This window comes from Aphelocoma coerulescens, chromosome 2 (assembly GCF_041296385.1).
Source record: "Aphelocoma coerulescens isolate FSJ_1873_10779 chromosome 2, UR_Acoe_1.0, whole genome shotgun sequence".
NCBI lineage: Eukaryota > Metazoa > Chordata > Aves > Passeriformes > Corvidae > Aphelocoma > Aphelocoma coerulescens.
Genome location: NC_091015.1, coordinates 6,680,947 through 6,697,915, shown reverse-complemented (window position 1 = coordinate 6,697,915; position 16,969 = coordinate 6,680,947). Strand labels below are relative to the sequence as shown.

Below are 16,969 nucleotides of genomic sequence, written 5' to 3'. Positions count from 1 at the left end.
AGTTCCTCAAATGTGAGCAAAACCAGGAGACTTGCAGTAAACTCATGATCAGTTTCACCTATGTTAACATGCCTGTCTACCTCAAAATCTGATTATTGATGTACAGTCTAAGTCTGCATATTGATGTGTGCATGTATGTGTAATGACATAACTGTGTCACATGGTTTTAAAACAGAACACCCAATTTTGTTCCATAAACTCCATATACTCCATATACTTTGTGATGCTGCACCATGAAATTTGCAAAAAATTGCACCTCTAATTTTAAAAAGAATACACCAAAAGCCATGTTTTTACATCAGGGGATTTTACACCTGTGCTTCTGAAGAATTCTGGCAAACAACAGAAGGTCTAGCCAGTACACAGGGAAGGTCTGAACTACTCCATTCATCCTATCTTGGTTAACAATCCCAGCAATACACTAATGAATTGTAAATTTAAGGAAGAAAAAAGAAGTCTGCCCATATTGAACATGGGAATAGCACAGAGTCAGCTGTATTTGTCAAGTTTTTATATTAACTGTAGTGTTCGCTTTCAAATTCCTCCACTGGGTTTTCAGTTTGGTATTCTTAGGAAAAAAAATTATATTATCTGATAGTTTCTTCCCTTCCTCCAGTGAACTCACTGGGCAATTTCAACCAAAATTGAGTCAAGGGTAGAGGCCTGAAAGATTTCCAGGAGTTGTATAAAGAAAATCAGAGATTCTTACAGGGAAAGGCCGGTATCACCCTCACGGAGAGATTGCAGTATCAGAACAGCTCTATTATTAGACAACAACAAATTAACAAATTAACAAATTAACATGGCAGAGGCAACTTCCCAGGTGCCACTGTCTAAAGGACTCTTTGCTTATTTTGCCTGAAATAGCTACAGAAACCCAGCATAAAGGCACAGAACACAGCAACAAATCTGTCACTGTTGGAGCATGTACAGCCACCCAAATAAAAACCACCAAGACAGAGAGATTTAAGTTCCTGCAGGGGTACCCCAGGATACAAACAATAACCCAGCTCCACACGATAGAGAACCACCCCCGCTCTGAGAAGTGCGTCACCCATATGTGTGTGCTGAACCTCCTGTCCAATGGCTCCATCCTTAAATAAAATCTCCTGCAAACTGAACTAAGCCTCTATTACTCTAGATTGACAGCTGCACACTTTGTCTCTTGTGCACTGAATGGAATATTTTCTCCTATTACTGGCTGAGTCATTAAAATACCATTCAGATAACTTTTATGCAATGTAGTTTTTATCAATATTAAGCCTGCTCAAGTTTCGTGGTTTGGTAAGTTTCCCATGACGTGCTGTTCATAAAGCGTAGATGTGTTTGTCACAATGATGCCATATGAAACCTCCTCTGAGGCCCAGAAGACCTGGTGGAAATAGAGAAGTGATTTCTTCATGACCATGAAGCAAACAAGAGATCACAATAATCTGATGAGATGATCTCGACATCCTCCAGCCCAGCCTACCTCCACAGACATGTCAGTAGACTCGTTTGGACAAGCAGTTTGTTGTCTGTTTTCTTTTAAAATACATCAAATGAGTCAACACATCAACAAAGCAGCAACATATTTTTCCAGTTACTAAATGCATTTATTAATCAGCCAAACCAGAGATGCAGTGAAGCCTCTTTATGATGAAGTCTTTGGTTCTCCACGTCACCGCAGCACTGTCACACACAACACAAACATCATTTTGATCTAATCAGGCTTTAAGAAAACATTTATTGTAGCTGAATACAGCTGTCAAAAAATCACAGACATACAAACTGCATGTGACAGGATCAACCCTAGAGGCACGAAGCAGGGTCTGACCAAGCCTTGCTGCAGGAGTAGGGCACTAGCTGGTCTGAAGCACCATTAAAAGCAACATGCCATTCCTCATCTCCTAAACCCCTGCTATTTAGACCAAATATCTCTCTGAGTCTGTGTTTAACTTTCCTAAGCAGCAGAACTATTTTTAAAAAAGCTTTTGAGGAAAAACTTGTGAATTTTTCAGGTTGCAACAAGTCACACACCAGAAGGGTTTTGAGGCTGGTACTGGCATACAGTACTTGGAGGTGGAAACCCAGCCTTCCACAGAGGCCAGGGGCTAATTCTCTTCAGTAGCATGAAAATCCTGGGATATTCTTTCTACCAACAGTGGAACAGGCTGCTTCATTCTCCAAGGCCTTCCCACAAAAATATTCACAAAAACTGGAGGTAGACCTTACTTCTAACTCGAGGAAATACATCTTAATTGGGCATTTGCATATTAAAATTCCCCAAAATCTCTAGTTGGACTTAACTCACTGTGAGTATTCATCCAATCAGCAGTAAAAATGCTGAGTGTGGGGTATAGTTTTGACTCTTAACTTCACAGGTCCAACATCCAGCAGCTGTCACCCACTGCCAAGTGCTGAGACTTGTGGTTGTTGTCCATTGATTCACACCTTTTTTTCCTTCTCTACCTCAAGCACCGTAAAGGTTTATGCCAGCCTCAGTATTTTAAGCTTACATAAGCTCAGTCACTTTCAAAACTTATTTCTCTACATAATGTATCAAGGGAAACCCATCTTCCCAAAGCAGTATTTTCATCTTCTACTATATGGATAAAGATAATTTTCTCAAATATGTTTTGCCACTTCTTTCCCCCAGCTCCTGTGTCTCCACTCATACCTCCCTGCATCCAGCTCCACTTGTTTTGGGGCACTGAAATATTTATCAACTAGCAGATAAACTAGACTTTTTCCACAAAGTACAGAATTTTGCTAATGAATAACAAAATGTTTTGATACTACTGCCATACAGAGGCGACCCCCATGTTCTGAGTTTCCTGTATCATGGCATCAGCGTTTGCGAAAACAAAGCCCTTCAAGTCTGTGGACACCTGGTTTCACACAACTCCTTCACATACACCACAGTGCAACAGGTCTGTTCTGCAACTGGAAATAACAATACCATTGCAGCACCAGTAAACACATGCAAACCATTCCTAATCTTTGTATCTCAGCTACGGGCAGCAGTGATGGCACAGCTGCATGGAGTGGGCTGGGGGTGATTAACCGAGTGGGTGGCGCTTCCATTGATCTCTTCACCCTGCTTGTTGCCCAAGCAAAACAGATCAAAGTTAAATTAAATGTACTTACCCATACTACAAGCAGACCCCCAGCTGAGGCAGACATGCACAGCCACTATGCTGTAAATCCTTGCATATCAGTTTTCCTCTTGCCTATACTCCCACTCTGAGAAAGGCTTGTAGCAACTCTTTAGAGCAGCTAAGGAAGAAGTACAGGACTTCTCTGGGACTTGTGTGGGTGCCATGCCTTTCCTCAGCTAGTTTTGTTTTGTTGTTTGTGGGGGGTTTTTTTGCATCAAGTCAGCTGTCATTACAGCAGCTCAGGCTATCACACCATGAGGTTCAAAGTAAGAAAGACTATCAGCAGATGCAAGCAGTGAGATGAAGATTCAGTACTAATAATCTCAAAGCCTGACAAGAGGAAAGTGGGAATCACACACTGACAAAATAAGCAGATGCAGTCAAGCAGCTGCACCCTTTACAACAGAGCAAGTTTTTATCTTATCTATTTATTACAGATGCACTATTACTTTTCCACTTAGCCAGGCACTCTGTCTCCCTCAGGAAAGGTATGGAATTGGCCTGAAAAAAAATAGGAAAGAAAAATGTTCATAGTGTTTGAAAAATGCATCTGCTTCACAGCTTTGTAGATGAAATATGAGATTCTAATGTAATTCAGAGCTGAGTGTTCCACGGAATGAGGCAATAAAGATTATCCAGCAGTCACAGTCTGCTGGGCACACTGCAGGGACACAGCCACTGCACAATCACTTTGTGAACCCTTACTTATTTTCTAATGACAATGGCATGGGTCATCTCTGTGCACCACACCCCTGACACCAGCATTCCTGCTGGAATTTGAAAAAAGCTAAGTACAAGAGCTTATTCTATATTGACTTCTCTATTACAATTCAGTTTCAACAACAAAGCCTGCTGATTTAAGAGCCAGAAGGTCAGATTCTCCCCATTTACATTACCAGCAACTCAGACAGTTTGGGAAACTCAAAATAGTGATTCTGACCAGTTATTGCAGTACCAAATGACTCCCAGAGGAACTTATTGTATACATATACATGTATGTATGTATGTATATACATCACTATCAAATTTTGTCATCACTTTGGAATAAACCTTACCTGAGGTCTGAAAAAGAAGAAACATACTGAGCCCCTAAAGGCTGCCTAATTTTGCTTTCTGCAAAGCTCCCTGGAAAAAAGTAAAATAAAACATGATCTTAATATATCCAAGTGAGCCTTACACAGGAGTTCACTGCAGAACACAGGTGGAGATGACAGTGGTAGCCTTTTGATGATAACTCAGTCTCTGCAGCACACCCCTAGGGTGTTAAAGACCCAGACTCCTCTTTCCCACAGCTCCCACTTCTCTGGTAAGATCTTCCAGCCATCAGAATACAAAATGCTCAGTCCCACTCCCATGTGTCTCCTATGACAGCTGGCTCACTGAACTGCAAAGAGGACAACATTCAATGGGCCAGTGAGAAAGTAAGCATCAATCTGACTCCTTAATTATGAACACCTCCAGAAGGCAGGAATCTGGTTCCCACTCAGAGACTGCTTGTATTTTTCCATTTAAGATTTCACCTATCATTACCTACCTTCCTAGAGCTCAGTATTCTTGATCTGCAAGAGACAAGGATACCCCCCAGGCAGTCCCAAGTCAGGCACCTGGTCTCAGACACATCTTCATCTCATTAGCTATCCCAGGAGCTTCTCCCTCAGCCCACAGGCTTCATCATCCCATAGACTGATTACAAACAAAAGGAAAGGTATTGCCTCCAGCATACTGACATGGCCTTGGAGCTATCTCTCTTCACTTGGAATCACTGCCAGATGGCCAGGACTTAGTTTTGAAGCATTATTTCATTTTAACCTAATGCCTGAAGCTACTTGGTCATGTTTTCAAAAGCACTTTGTGCAACCTCAGATCCCCAGAGTCACTTTCAAACTGACTCACTGAAAACACTCTCTGCACCCTCCTGTTATCTCCAGAGGACAAGAGGTGAGTAAGACTGAAAAACAAAGGAGGTAAGAAGATATATATAAATATATCTCTGTACACAGTGATAACATTTAACGTCACAAGAAAAATGCATAGAAAGATATTTTACAAACTACATAAACCATTAAGTTTTGGAGTACAAATGAAAACCTCCTCGATATAAACCAAGGATACATTTCTGTTTCAGTAGAGGATTCTCTAATGGTCCAGTGGTTTCTCTTACCAGTGCTTTGAACTAAGTGGTAGTTCCTCTGTTTGGAGGTAGTGAGGTTCAGACCATGAAGAGCTTCACTAGCTAAAAACTTTTATTTTAAACTGAACTGTATATCAAACTAGAATACAGATCTTGACTGTCACTTAACAGTTTCTTCTAAATTCCCCTTTGATGCCCAGTTTGGAACCTAGCGCTTGTGAGCAGGTTATTTCCTCCCCATCCTCATCAAGCAGACTGCTACAGGGCTGTCTTGTCTCCTTGCAGGTGGCAGGAAGAAGTCATCACAAAAAGGAAATCCTGATCAGCATTATTTTGAGCAGCTTTGTCTGCTAAAGGAGTCCCTGCTCCTACATTGTTCCTCCTTGTACCTCCTAGGTTGCTGCAAATAAATTAGAGCAGGGAGCTGAGCTAGCTAGACCCCCACCTCTTATTTTTCAGCCAGAGTTTTTTTAAGTCAGATTAGCTCTCCCTTTGCACTTCACCACATGCCCAAATGCTTGTGCCAGAGTAGCAGAAGGAGGAGTAAGAGAGTGGGAAGAAGTGGCTGGAAGTAGGAGGAGGTGAGGGAGCAGAAGGGACTTCTTCAGCTCTGAGGCCTGCAGCCTAAAAAAATAACTCCCTCACTGGGATCAAGTACTCCTGGGGTGCCCTTGGGAGGATGGATGTGCTCCCTGAAATGCTTCATTTGATCAATGTTCATGTACTGGAAAATACCTAATTTGCTGTAATGAAGATCTGCCACTGAATGCATCATTTTCCAGTGGGGACATTACCTGTAACAGAAAGAGGGATTCAGGCAGCCACTGCCAACATCTCCCTCAGTGTGTTGGCCTTTGGGCTTTTGTATGTCTCCAGCTTTGTCTTAGGGCACTAAACAGATTCTCACCTAAAGCAACACTGTAAGCAGGCGTTCTGTTGCCTCAGATTTCACACAGCCCACAGCGCAATCACAGAACCTGCAAGCGGCTCGGTTATATTTAGAATCCCACATTGTCATTACTTTCATCCTTCAAAACGGAGGTGGGGGGGAAATAAAGAACAGAGGCAGATGAGGAATGCACAGCTGGAGAACGTCAGCAGGCATTGCAGCACCGGCTGGGCCTGGTTCACCTCCTGCTTAACTGAAAGGGAGTGGGTGAGAAAAAGAAAATGGGCATTTATTTCTCCTGCCGTGATCAACACCTGGCTGCCCCTGCAAAGACAGTGCTCTGGTAATGCTCCAAGCATCGTTTTCTGTGCCAAGTCACTGCTGCCACTGAGGAATGAGTGGGTGGTGGGAAAGGACACAAGGCAAAGAGCTGCCAGTGAGGAGGGGAACACATGGCTGCTACCTGGACTGAAATATCCCACAGGCAAAGCAGAGCGAGACAACACGCCATAAGGACAAAAGGGATTGAAAAGAAAAGGTGATAAAATGAAAAAAGAAAGCAGTGACACGGGTCATCTAGCCATACAGAGGTCAATACATGGTCATATGTAAGCAGAGATACTTGTAATTAATGATTTAAATATTTTTTTTTGCTAATTCCCTTGGATGTGAAGTGGGATTTTTTTTCCAAGACAGGATCCCAAGAGAAAGAGTGCAATATTGAAGATGCAGATAAAGTTTGAATTCTATCTCCAAAAGATACTTCCACAATTGCTCAAACTTATCAGCACTGTTTCCTGTTCATTCTCCAGGTCCTTCATTTATGTCTGTGTTAAAGCATGAGCAGAGTTGCTTCCAAGGGAGGCAAACTGACCTGTGTTCCCTTTCACTGCTCCTGAGGCAGCTTTATTTAATTCTCAGAGGCAAGCAATTTCTTGATAGCATGGAGAACACTTGCTCATGCAGTTGTAATAATGGATAAAATCACCCAAATTATGCCTTTATTTTTTTATCTCCGTGCTACTTTTTACATTAATTTGTGGGGTTGGGGATTACTTTAGTGAAGGCTTTGGCCTGTTGGGGCTTTGCCGATGGCAAAGGGAGGGAAAAGGGGACAGAGGGAAAAGGGAACAGAGAGAAAGATTCTGGCTATTTTATTTTATTTTATTTTTGAAGGAACTATTAGGTTCTCTTTAGAAGGGCAGGCAAACATAACAGTCTGCTGAAGCCTCCAGATTATGGGGTAAGAAGAGCTTTTCTGGGCCCCCATAACTCTGTTACTCTCTAAATAATCCTTGTTATCCTTCATTTCAGGAAAAAACCCAGCAATGTTAGGGGCTATCATGTTCAATTAGAAGCTGTGGTGTTAATCTCAGAGTCCTAAACACATCAGCCCCTATCTCCCTGCTCTTGCAAGCCAGCCCCATTCTTTCCTAGTCCTTTGCTCTCAGCATCCTCAGTACTAGTCAGACCAGTGATTCCACATAAGTGATGCCCATATTTTGCAGATGTTTCTATGCCCCATTTTCCTCCTACAACTGCATCCTGAGAAGCAGGTTTTCCAGTTAACATAGACACAGATCAGTCTCTATAAATCCAGAACCTTTGTTGATGGCTGTGGGGTGTCAGAAACCCTGCTCTTATTGCATAGGATCCTTGTAGGAATTTTTAATATTTCAGTTCACTTCTGAAATACCTGTTGGACATGGTGAGGTTCTCAGAAATCTATAGTCATGGGCTGTGCAGCTCCCACAAATCTGCTACTGCTTCCCAACTTTCCAAGTTGTCCTAGACATCTCCTTTGTTACTGACCATCTGTTTAATCAATCCAAGCAAGTGGTTGCATGCAGGTCTTTGAGGGAAGCACTGTAACACACTTGTTGCTGCAGTTGCTATGTGTGAAATCACTCTTGTTGAAATTCTGCTGCCATCAGAGGATTTATCCAGAAATTGTTTTAGCCTACAGATCTATTGCAATTCCCTCACAAATGAAAGGGTAGAAATTGCCCTGTGTTGGGTCAGGCACAAAAACCATTTTGGACCACCTCCAGGTGGTCTGGCAACAGGGTGTTTTCTTCTGGACACTTCATTTCATGCTTCAGAATTTCAGGCTTTGTTTTTGAGACTAAATCTCACAAAGGATAAATTAATCTCTCAGATTTAACAGTGCTTTGAGGTCTCCCTGCAAAGTAGTCACTTTTTGCCAACTTAAATACAGAGACATGTCCTGGCCTCTCTCACTTCTGGTTTCATGATGCCATCTCTGCGCCAGGGAACTGAGCACCAAAACCGGGGTCCCCTCCTTCCTCTCACCTCCATCAGGTCCCACCAGGGTCGCAGGGCTGAACTGGTTCAGTGCACAACCACCAGCACAGCCCAAAGGAGGCAGCAAGAATGTGAAGCCCAGAGGGGGTTCACATTTTCCAGGAGCAGCTTGAATTTATGTTGTTTTAAAGCAGGCAGGCAATTGCAGCCTTAGCCTGCACACTGAAAATATTAAATTACTCAGGTGTGGTTTAGTGAAGTGCTTAATGTTTCTATAGAACACTGTTCATTGCTGCACTGATTATCACAGATTATGGCAGTGAAAGAAGTGAACATGTTTTCGTGATCTACATAAGCTGAGAAAGTATGTCAGAAAGCCCCATTTGCAGAGAAAGGATGTTATCACATACTTTTCCCCCAGAGACTACCATTACCAAATCTCAGTTCTAACTTTTTTTTAAAATGTTTCTGTAAGGGGAAGTCTTTTTGTAACCTATCCCTCAGCAAGTTTGTTATAAACATGCATCATCAGAAGATTCAGGCCATCACTGCTTACGTGAGTACACAGAACATACAGTTGATGCAAAAAATGTGGTTTATATATTTTTATATATATTTATTTAGAATTAATTTTCTGCAGATATACTTGAATGCTGCATTACAAATTTGCTCCTTCTGTGAACATTCCTATCAGCAAGTCACTGTGAGGGTATGTGCACAAAATCGAGCATTGAAATAGGTATGAACACAAGCAAAGTGAATACATTTAAAAATTAGAGAAATGCTACTTATCCCAAAGTGAATTTTTGCAGTAGTGTCTGGACACATTGAATGTAGGAAAGCAAACAACACAGGATGATGTTCCCAGGCCATGAAAAGCCATCTAACCTAACAGAATGTTAGATGGCTATTTTCTTTAACAAACAGTAGGAAGAGGTTTCCCATCCTAGGGGAGTTTCAGTATTTCAAAACCCAAAGAGCAAAGTCTTGTACTCTAATTCAACAATGAGCTGAGCCAACAAGAAAATGTTTTAAATCCTTCATTTTAACTATGGCCTCCTTTCATTCAAATATCTTAGTGTATTTAATGTTAAGATACGAAAAAATGTTTTGGGGCAGTTTTCACACTGAAATTGTTAACCTAGGATGTCTCAACAACTTCCAACACACTTCTACCTGAAGTTTTTGAAGATGAGAAATCTATCCCACTCGTTTTTATTCAGCCAAGAGAGTCCACAACAACTGTTTTCTCCCAGACTTTACTGTCTGATAGGAGAGCTACAGATCGTTCAATCCCAGAACCCAATCCTCTGTTGCTCTCATGACCATCTTCCATCCTCATGACAAAAGAGCCACAAGCATGCCAGGGTGCAGCATGTTCTCTGCAACTCTCCACATGTGCAACTTCACAGCAGTTACTGCAAGTGGCCTTACACAAGAGACTCTCCCAGGCTGATGTAACATCCATTGTGGATAATGCAGCTTTCTGCAGTACCAGGAGACAGAAAGGTCTCTGACAAAGCCATTGCAAAGCCATCTTTGATCCATATCCATGGTCACAGATGTCCAGTTTGCACAGACTGGAACTTCCAAGAAACTTCTAAGCAAGGAAAACCCTACAGACCCAGACAGGTCACAGGCAAACTCACTTGAGACTCCTCTAGCTGCTGTGTGGAAATGAGGATTGCAGAATCAGAGAAACAGGAATAAGCTGCTGAAGGCCATTTGAACCAACCTCCCACTCAAAGCCTGACTGTCACCAACTATAAATCAAATCAGCCATGGATTTATTTGGCTGAGTCTTGAAAACCTTCAAGGACCAAGATTTCACAATTCTTCCAAAATGTAAAAATGTATTTCAGTGCTGTACTGTCCTCCTACTGAAGAAATTCTGCTAATGTCCAGTTTCAATCTCCCACGATGAAAACTGTGGCCCTTGCCCTCAAATTTTCTCTAAGTTTTCACATTTCACAGTAAGTTTCCAGTTTGTGTTGCTACATGAGGTTATTCTGCTCCAGGTACCAGGCTTCACTCACCTTACTGAATGCCTTAAGGCCCAATCCACAGGTGTTTCAAGATCCCTCTGGACTGAAGCTCTGTTGTTCAGGGCGCTAATCATTTCCCTTAGTTTAGCATCACACACAGGTTTTTCAAATTTGCATTCTCATTGATCATAATGAAAATATTGAACACCACCAATTCTGGGGTACCCAACTACTGATTTTTGGGCTTTTGATAACTGTTCTTCAAACCTGATGAGCCAGGCAGTTTTCAACTGATGTAACAGTCTGTTCATCCGAGCTATACTTTGTCATCTTCCAGGTAAGGATGGTATAGAAGCCTTACTGAAGAGATAATGTATTACATCCATCCTCTCTTCTTTTTAGCCAGTCGTTTCACCATAAAAAGCAACCAGGCTGGTCAAGAACAATTTACCATTGATGACTCTGCTGCAAGCACAGCAGTGCAGGTGTAGTCAGGTTAGCTCATGACCCTACAAACAGTTTACTCACAGCAGCACAGACTTGGTCAGCTTTACTGAGCAAGCTTATATGGGGGCTTGGAGCCATGGTGAAATCAGACTGCCACAGAAAACCTGTCTGCAGTGCCAAAGATGGGCAGTCACTGCAGTAAATGTACCCCAGGTCTTTCTGACAGATGGATCTCACAGGCTGTTCAGGCTCAGCTTTAGGTATCTCTGGGAGGAGTGCACTGTCAAGTCCCAGTTTTAAGACAACAGTCAAAAACAAGGCATTCCCTGAATACGGTCTGGAGTGAGGTAAAAGTCTGGTTTAGCTTGAAAAACAGTTTATAGCCTTCTATAAAAACATACCTTTTTCTATTACTACTGGCAGCAGATCTGACAGTGTTATCTCTCTACTTACATTTTATGCTTCCTAATTCCAACATATGATGGCACTTCACTTCCCAATATCCATTGACATTCTTTTGATGTATCTTTTGGGCTAGTGCCTAAGCACATTTGCAAATAGTTTAGTGCTCAATTTAAGGCTGAATATATTCCCAGAATTCCTTGGGCAATCAATTATTTATTACTTACAAGTGTTAAGATCAAAAAGAAAAGAAATAGATGTATATTCCATGCTGACAGGAGGTCCATGGGGATTACAGAAAACAGAAACTTTAATGCTAAATTTGTGTAAAAAGGGTAAAATGGGGATTCCCTAGTCAGTTAAAAAAAAAAAAAAGAAAAAAAAAAGGAATGGCCTGGATTATACAGTTATTCTTCTTGGTTAGAAATGCACACTTCAAATGTACCATTAGTTCTCTGTACCACACAGCCAAATTGTGGTTTGTTTTTGCCAAGGAATACCAGTCATCTTGAACTCAGTGCCAACTACCCCACTAAAGGATGCACCTTTTAGCAGTGTGCCTGGGGGAGCATAAATAGCTAATTAATTAAGACACTGATTCACTCCTATTGCAGGTCTAGGATTTGTATGAATTATTCAGCAGGGTCATAGTGCCTGCTTGGATTCTTTGTAAAACTTGGGGCTTGTACAGGCATCAACACCCAAGCAAATGGTGACCCACAGGAGCAGAAAGATCATTCATTCTTCATTGAACTGTACTGTAGAAGGCAGAGAACATTTTCACAAGCACATTTGACTGAGGCAAAATTTGCTTTATTCCCATCAGTGGGGTACAGGCAGAGAGGGAGGTTCACAAGGTCACACACAAGACCTCTCCCTCCATGGGCTGAAGGTCAGAGCTCAAGCACTCAAAGAGAAACTTCATCTGTAGTCACTGCAGGCTATGAAAGTGTCATTACAAATCACGTGTTCTTCTCTGTAAGCCTTACTTACTTATTGCTAACCTGAAACTGCGCCCATAGACAAGGAAGAAAATACCCCTGGCCAAGTCACCAGTACAAACCCAGTCCAAGCAAGGGGTATCTGGCAACTCTGCAGTGAGCCAGAGCATAAATATTCAGGCAGGACAGAAGCCGCTCCAGGAGAAGGACAACATGGTACAAACAGACAAGAAGTAATTCCAGCTCAGGAATACAAGCTGATGAAAGCCAAGTAAGAAATCTAGACATAAATACAGGTGAATGGCTACACAGAGCAAGTTTGTTTCTGATGTACATCTGCAAGCTGAAATGTAAAGCAGAATATCCAGCAACTGGCTATGAAACTGTTCCAGGCAAGGTTGGATGGTGCTCTGAGCAACCTGGTCTACTGGAAGGTTCACTGCAAGGGGACTGGAACTGGATGAGCTTTAAGGTCCCTTCCAACCCAAACCATGTTATGATTCTATGATCACAGATGCCAGAACTAATAAAGACCTGGACTTGCTTTTTCATGGCTAGGAGTCCAACTACCAATGTATTAAATTATTTTCTCTTTGTGGGGTTGCTTTTATTTTTTCAACAAAATTCAGGAAATCTATGCAGCAAATCTATCAGCTTTTCTGAGGTCAGTGAAATTATAACACATTTTCAATTTAGGTTACTTTTTTCTCAAATAAACAGATAAATTAGACTACCATAAAGCCCAAAATGCATCTAAAGAAAGTGGCAGCTCTCCAGGTAAAAAGAATCAGCCATCTGCTCTAAAAAATAAAAGAAAAAAAATCTAATAAAACCCAGTGACAGATCACTTCACTCATTGAGAGAAACTTGGAACAGCAAGGCTGAAATCAGCTCCGTGAAACGGGAGGAGTCACACAACAGAGAGGTCGCAGCTAATCCGACAGCCTTCACTACATGGAGACTCAACACATACTTTAAGTCTTAATTCTTACTACCACTACTACTGTTATTATTATTAATCCTTTTTAGGTCTGCTTTCAATTTTGAGGTGGTCTTTAGTTGGTAAACCTTTTGGAGTTTGAGCATTACTACACAAAGGAGGAGATAAGACTCCACTAGAAACCTTTCTCTTTTATTTCTGGGAGTGATTCTTCAGTGTAATGACTTTTGGGAGAGCCAATTTGTCACCTTTGGAATGAAGGTATTTAAGAATCTGGACATTAATTAGGGAAACAACAATTGACTTTACTGAAAAAGTTTAGTTCAACTATATGAACAAACTGTTTTCAAGCTAGATGATCTGTTTGGAGCTGGTTTGTGCTGGAATGGCACCCACACAAATCTTGTGAGGGAACGTTAAGTGACAATACACTGAAAATGATGAAGCTTATGTTCTAGCAAAATCTCTGTGGCTGGAAAAACAAACCCGCTCAAACAAGGAAGCATTTACATTCCAGTTTCTAAGTTAGCTATTACTTAATTAAATATAAAAGCTTGATGTGATTTCTTTGCAAACATCTTCACACAATCTAGCTTTCTTGCCAACGTATTGGTTTTCTTCATGCTTTTCCTCTTTTGTTTAAGCTCTTACCTCAGGCCTTGTCCCAGGATAGGGTGTTAGTTCTTTAGACTGGCATCTAAAGTCTAATAATCTAATTCTTGAAACTACTGTAGACCAACTGGCAATTTAAATGTAGGACTTTGCATCTTAAAAACAAATTAGATGTTTATATATACAGTAGATTCAGTTCTCTACAGCCCCGGGGCACCTGGGCTAGTCCTTCCTTCCCCAGAACCCATCCCAGTTTCCTTATGTTGGCTGAAATCAACCATAGTGAATGTATGAATAAACAAATAATTTTTAAAAATACAATAAAAAGTAATTTTTCTCTGCAACTCCACTTTAAATATCTTCCTCTCTTGCACTGTCATTTTTTCTCACAACAATGCAGGTCTTAAACACATGCAGTGGAAAATACAGCATCCCAGTGTGGGAGATGTTCAAAATCAAGATTAGGAAAGAGGAATTTTCTCCAGAAGACACATTTCATAAAGGCTGAGATGCTCACCCCTAGAGTCTGATCTTTCTGCTATTAGGAAAGTCCTTGTTCTTGCTGCTGAATTGCTACATGAGCAGTGCTGTGGCTCCAGGGGCCCCCTCAGGCTCCCCTCATGCCAAACAAAGGAAGACTAATTTTCTGCCTGTAGAAACAGGTGTGCTGGGGCATGGAGACCCTGCATACTGCGAGCTACTTAGAGCTGTAGTGCTTTAAGGAGGATTCTGCTGTTTAAGAAGGAAGAGTAAGGGGTGGGTGGGATCTGTACTCCTGGATCGCCCACTATCACTCAGAAATGCTACAGAAAAATATTAAATAATGAATCATAAATAAATAAATACATATAAATAAATAAATAAGCCTACCAGAAGCCCAAAAAATAGAGGGTGCAATTAAAATCCTTGCTCTGCTGATACCAATGCTAAAGAATTTCTCTCCTTACCTATGTTACTGTCTTTCTTTAAAGGAGCAAGGTCAACGAAGAGGTTTACTGTCCAGGGAGAAAAACAAACAAACAAACAAACAAACAAAAGAACTATGAGAACTACACAGACAGCTTTGATAAAATATTACAAAATGTGGTAAGATGCCAGCAATGCTGACTGCTGATGTGCAGTCTGCCTATCACGGTGACCAGTGTATTTGATTTACACATTTCTAATGATTATGTACTATTTCAAGCAATTAAATGTCCTTAATATCCTTTTTTTTTTTTTGCTGCTCAGATGAATTCTATGATTTTACCCTCTCTCTCTTGAATCTTTGTTGCTTCATCTCCATTGAACTGTGATACTTCATTTTGCATTAGATTGTAATGCCGAAGCTGTGTTCAGCTGAGCAGTAGAAGAGCTCCCACAGAACCCTACTGGGACACGCACAGTGGTAAGTGATGAGGTAGGAGTGGGCTTCAGTCAACTGGCATTTATCTGTGTTGTATATTTTATGGCTCTAAATTCAAGAGCAATCACTTTTTAAAAATTAGTGCAACATCTTTAATTAGAGGAGAAGAGCAACACAGAACCTGTAATTATAAGAAAAAAAATCATGTGGTTGATGCAGTGTGTAGAGTCTTTGTTGTCACAGCGAGTCCACTCTGCTCTTGGGCTAGGTCACTCCTCAGTCAGCTTCAAGGGCAATCACTACCAATTAACAAAGCTTTTAAACTCTTCCAGGGAACGTGGCCCAGACCACTGAGGTACTGTAAGAATAGTCAGACACGCAGCTCTTAAAGTTGTCTGTCCCTTATGTTGACTTCCTCCAAAATGCAAGGCAGAAACTTCCTTCAATACAATGAAACCAAAAGTATTATACTTGCATTTTTGTGCCCTCCCTACAGTCATCCAAGACCTTCTCACTAGAGAACCACCTTCCATGCTCCTGATAATTTGGCATGTGTATCCGTACACAGAAAAAGAAAAAGACTACTTAGGCTGTGCAAAGTGACCATCTCCCTTCTGTACTTTAATGAGCAGAATTAAGACTGGACACTGAAACTAGAGACTTGAATTGAGTTAAATCTAGCTGGTGACATCCATCTAGCACCTGAGTTAGTCAAGTGGCAATGACAATGTGTTTTGTATTGGAGCTGCGTATTTTGGGCTGAAAGAGGGTTGAAAGAGTAAACAAAGCTGATGCCTTGCATCTGAGGCTAGATTTTCTACTGTGGTACATGCTAGTAGAAACTCTTATATAGACAAACATGATTTCTTTGAAGAAACAGAGAACTGTTTCACCACCAGTTTCTCCTCCTAACTGTAAGGACGTGCAGTATCACTGATAACCTCACTAGACCCAAAGGGATGATATCATTACTGCTCTTTGATATGCAGATACTGGGAGCTGCTCTTCTTATCCTGCTGGTTTTGCATTTAGCCTATGGAAAACACAAACAGGTTCTCCCGTGTTCTCCCTGTGCCCATCCCCCTTGCCTGCCCCGGTTGCACAACTGCAGTGGACGGGCCGTGGTCCGGGAGGAGCAGGTCCTGCTACCAGCCATGGGCATACGGCTGCTGATGTGACCAAGCCACTGGCCATCAGCTCCTGCCCCAGAGCATCACACACCATACAAGCCCAGTTCATTCCAGAGACTTATTATAAATACTCTAGACCCTTTTTAATTTAAGTCATAATTGATAGCTGGCTTTGGCAAAGAGCAATTTTGCAGGCGTCAAGAGTTTAATTGCAGCCACGTGAACGAGCTTCCCTTGAGTCACAGCTACCCCAGTGTCACAGAGGACCATCCCCTGAGTCACACCAGCCCAGCCACCCGCCCCTTTCCAGCAGGAGCAGAAAAAACACACACACAAGTATAGAAAGACAGGTCCTTAAAAATAAATAAACGAACAGCCGCCTCCAGGTGAGGGTCAGCCTCTTCTCAGGTAAATTGGGACAGGATGAGAGGACATGGTTGTAAGCTGTGCCAGGGGAGGTTTAGGTGGGACATCAGGAAGAATTTATTCTCAGAAAGAGTAATTAGACATTGGAACCGGCAGCCCAGGGAGGTGGTGGAGTTACCGTCCCTGGAGGAGTTTAAGGAAGGACGGTACAAGTCACTCAGAGCCATGGTCTGGTTGACACGGTAGTGTTCGGTCATAAGTTGTACTCGATTACTCACAGGTCTTTTCCAACCTATTTGACTCTGTGATTCTCCCGGCGGTGTCCAAGCGACTCAAGCCCGAGGCGGGACTCGAACCCGGGACCCCGCAGCCCGCA

General features: G+C 41.9%; 2 long non-coding RNA genes across 3 annotated transcripts; one reads left to right on the top strand and one right to left on the bottom strand.

Annotated features, from left to right (window-relative positions):
- Positions 1 to 3,153: 3,153 nt before the first annotated feature.
- On the bottom strand, positions 3,154 to 11,304 carry LOC138106203 (uncharacterized). Of its 2 annotated transcripts, none has more exons than XR_011148933.1 (3): positions 10,462 to 11,304; positions 4,196 to 4,265; positions 3,154 to 3,641 (listed from the first exon to the last, which is right to left on the bottom strand). It is a non-coding gene; the product is annotated as an uncharacterized lncRNA (long non-coding RNA). The 2 variants fall into 2 exon arrangements; XR_011148932.1 differs by lacking the exon at positions 10,462 to 11,304 and adding an exon at positions 4,675 to 4,787.
- LOC138106202 (uncharacterized) lies at positions 4,852 to 9,882 on the top strand. Its single transcript, XR_011148931.1, has 2 exons — positions 4,852 to 5,078; positions 5,557 to 9,882. It is a non-coding gene; the product is annotated as an uncharacterized lncRNA (long non-coding RNA).
- Positions 11,305 to 16,969: the final 5,665 nt, after the last annotated feature.